Raw genomic sequence first — 3,864 nt, forward strand, 5'->3', positions numbered from 1 at the left:
CCCGGGACGGTTGGATATTTTCTCAGGTAAAATATGTTTAAAAAAAGTGAAGGTCATTCCTGAAGTAAATTTCAACGAGGAAGTCAATGGTGTCCTTCACTTTGAGCTTGAAGTTGACCTTCATAGTTTTTTGAAGGTCAACTTTTTTTTTTAACGGAAACCCCCTTTTTTACATCTGCAATCGATAGAGCGCAAAATTCTACTTTCAGGTACGTACCCAAGTCATAGGTCAATTGTAACGTTCAAGGTCAGTCAGAGGTTATTTGAAATTAACAAAGTTTTCCAAGAGGTCAGTGCAATTCCTGAAGTAAATTTCAACGAGAAATTCATTGGTGAGCTCTGTATTGATCTTGGTGATGATCTTCAAGGTTTTTTCAAGGTTTTTCCCAAGCAGTTTACGTTTACGTTTAGCATTATCCAGGAACAACGACGTGGACATAGTAAATTCTGTTCCCTTTGTTGTGCTTGATTAGCGTGAGTCGCCTTATCTTTCACGTTTCAGGTTGCTTGATTAGCGTGAGTCCGCTTGCCTCTCACGTTTCGGAGTGCTTGATTAACGTGAGTCCCCTTGCCTCTCACGCTTCAGTGAAGATCTTCGAACTGAAAACCTTGAGCTTCTTGACAAACAGCTATGCGATTGTAAAAGTGAGTTACAACATTAAGAATTATCTCCGTATCAATCAAAATAGCCTGTTGCAGAATCCGATTCTGCAATTTGTCCAAGATTTGTGGTTGCGTTGAGAATACTTTGCTTTTTAAATAACCCCAAAGAATATAGTCGAGAGGCGTCAGATCAGGAGATCTAGCAGGCCACTCGATTTCACCCCTTCTTCCAATCCACCTTTGAGGGAACTGAGTATCCAAATATGCTCGAAATTTCCTACCGTAATGAGCCGCTGCTCCGTCCTGCTGGAACCAAATATTTTGAAAATTATCGTCTGTAATCTCCCTTAATCTTGGTACAATTTGGTTTCTGAGAAGCTCCTCATATGCACGGGCATTAAGATTACCATCGATGAAGAAAGGGCCTATTAATGTATCATTCAAGATAAGTGAAAGTAGATTCATCTAAAAATACTGTATTGTACAAGAAAAGAGGATCTCTATCAATTCTGTCTATCATAATTTCACAAAATGCAACCCGACGATCAGGATCGTCTTCATTGAGCTCTTGTACCAGAAGAACTTTGTAAGGATGGAAATTCATGCTCTTTAAAATATTTGGCACTGTCTAAGGAGCCACATCACGATCATCACTAGCTCGACGTGAACTAAGATGTGGGTTTTCAATAAATGCTTCGGCTATGTCCATCTGCATCTCCTCAGACCTGCAGATATTAGCCGAACAGTTCTCTGAAGGTCCTTGATAGATCTATAATTCATAAAGCGCCTCACAGTTCTTTTAATTGCTGATTTTGAGACAGGATTTAACCCTTCTCCATTACAAAAAGTGCGAGTAAAAAGCAAACGAACTTGATCATAAGATTGAACTCGATCTCCCCAACCACACATCATTAATACAGATACCCTCTCTCGTTCCGAAAGTTTAGCTTGCGCCATGATAATCTTTTAGCGAAAGGTAGTAAGTATGTACTCGTAATACGTAAATTTAGTTTCGATTCGTAATATTCGTATGGAAAAACGGTATAGGACTTATGGTATCGCCTTAGGTATTGAATTAGGTATCAAAAACGGTATAGGATTGTATAACTCTTCGGGAAGGAACAGAACTCTCACCAGAACACCTGGGACTTTTAATGAAAAATTTCCTTATGATTTTACAATATTCAAAACGCTGTAACCAAGATCAATACAGAGCTTACCAATGAATTTCTCGCTGAAATTTACTTCAGGAATTACACTGACCTCTTGGAAAACTTTTTTAATTTCCAATAACCTCTAACTGACCTTGACTGTTACAATTGACCTATGACTTGGGTACGTACCTGAACGTAGAATTTTCCGCTCTATTGATTGCAGATGGGTCATTATTCCTCAACTGCCCCAACTCAAAAAGTCATATTTTTCGATTGTCTCTAAATTCTGGGAATATGTTCGCCTACCCAACAGTAGTTAATCCACAAACTTATAGACCAGGATTACCAACCATCCCCAAGTGAGGGGGGGGGTTGAATTTTCAACCCCAATGCCTGCAGGGGTATTTTCAAACGCTTGTAACTTCCTTTCTAATTACGCGATTTAAATTTTTTATGAGGGTTTTGGAAAGTGCTTTTTACACGCTTTCATCCCATTTTATTATTTATAACAAAAAAAATTGTTCAAACAATTTTTCCAATAAATCAATTGTTTATTTAACTTTTTTCGCAATTTAGGCATCTACGATTTTTTTAAAATAGTCTCAAAAGAAAGCTTGACTTTTTTACTATGAAAAATGTCTAATATGAAAAGGGACAAATTGAAATTCATTGAGTTACAGAGCCGGTTGTAGAGGGAGTCCTCGCGCCCGCATTCGCGCGTTATGCGGCAGCATACCGCGGAACAGTTTTCAAGTATGCCATTTTTTTGTACGAGGGTAGTTCAATAAGTTCTTAGAATGACCAACAGATGGCGCGCGAATCGCTCCAAATCATCTGTTTTCAGTCAGCACCACTCCCGACTAGATATATGTTGCAGTCGTAGTCCACATCTTCTGAGTTTACGTGTTTTTATAAACAATTGAAAAAAAAATTTTTCGTTAAGAAAAATGAAAAAAAAACGAGTTCAGAGCGGTAATCAAACATTTTCATTCAAAGGGTTTAACTCCATATGAGATAAAAAATGAATTGGACTCAGTTCCTGGCACATCTGCCCCTGCCTTAGCAACGGTTTATAACTGGGTAAATGAATTTAAGCGTGGTCGTACATCAATAAGTGACGAACCAAAGGCAATAGAGTGGTCGCCTCTGAGGCTCTTTTGGCGCACATAAGTCGGAATCGTGAGGAATTTTTTCGTCGATTTGTGACTGTGGATGAAACAGGGATACACCATTACACTCCTGAGACGAAGGAACAATCCAAACAGTGGATTTCCACAGGCGAACCAGCTCCAAAGAAGGCAAAGATCGTAAAGTCAGCTGGTAAGGTTATGGCTACAGTTTTTTGGGATGCACGTGGAGTTATACTTATTGACTACTTGGAAAAGGGTAAAACAATCACTGGTGAATATTATGCATCATTATTAGAGCAGCTGAAAGAAGAAATTAAAAAAAAACGACCACATTTGGCGAGAAAAAAAATTCTCTTTCATCACGACAACGCCCGAGTTCACACATGCTTCATTTCAATGGCTAAAATTGAAGAACTAAAATTCGACTTGGTCGAACACCCACCGTATTCACCAGATTTAGCCCCCAGTGACTTTTTTTTATTTCCAAACTTGAAAAAATGGCTCGGTAGACAGAGATTTCCAGACAACGAAGACATCATTGCCTCTGTAAGTGCTTTTTTTGAGGAACTTCCGAAAACGCACTTTTCTGAAGGATTAAAAAAACTTGAAAAGCGATTGACCAAGTATAGAGCTTAAAAATGAACAGTATTTTTCTGAAGATAAATGATTCCTCACTATTATAATTTATTATCCCACAATAATTGGTTATTGCTCTTGCAATTTTTTAAAACAAATGCATGATTCAACCAACTTCTCAGGTATAAAGTGTTTGAGTAAATAAAGTACTGCGATCCAATCTTCTCATTGGAATAATGATCAGGCGTCCATTTTTACAGTAGTTATCTACTACAAAGAGAAGAACGAATTGAAGCATGTGAGCACCCCGAATCATCTTGCAGATAAAAGGAGTCTAAAATCGCACTGTCACCTCCACGTGGTAGACTCTGGAAACTATAACTTGATAGGATGTAGGCTGA

At 38.3% G+C, this 3,864-nt stretch overlaps 1 protein-coding gene across 4 annotated transcripts in view; it reads right to left on the reverse strand.

The window, feature by feature from the left end:
- LOC117170435 (venom carboxylesterase-6-like) overlaps positions 1–3,864 on the reverse strand; it is a 92,699-nt gene that overhangs the window by 74,232 nt on the left and 14,603 nt on the right. The window lies entirely within an intron of this gene.

The sequence above is a fragment of the Belonocnema kinseyi genome, chromosome 1 (genome assembly GCF_010883055.1).
Source record: "Belonocnema kinseyi isolate 2016_QV_RU_SX_M_011 chromosome 1, B_treatae_v1, whole genome shotgun sequence".
Classification (NCBI taxonomy): Eukaryota; Metazoa; Arthropoda; class Insecta; order Hymenoptera; family Cynipidae; genus Belonocnema; species Belonocnema kinseyi.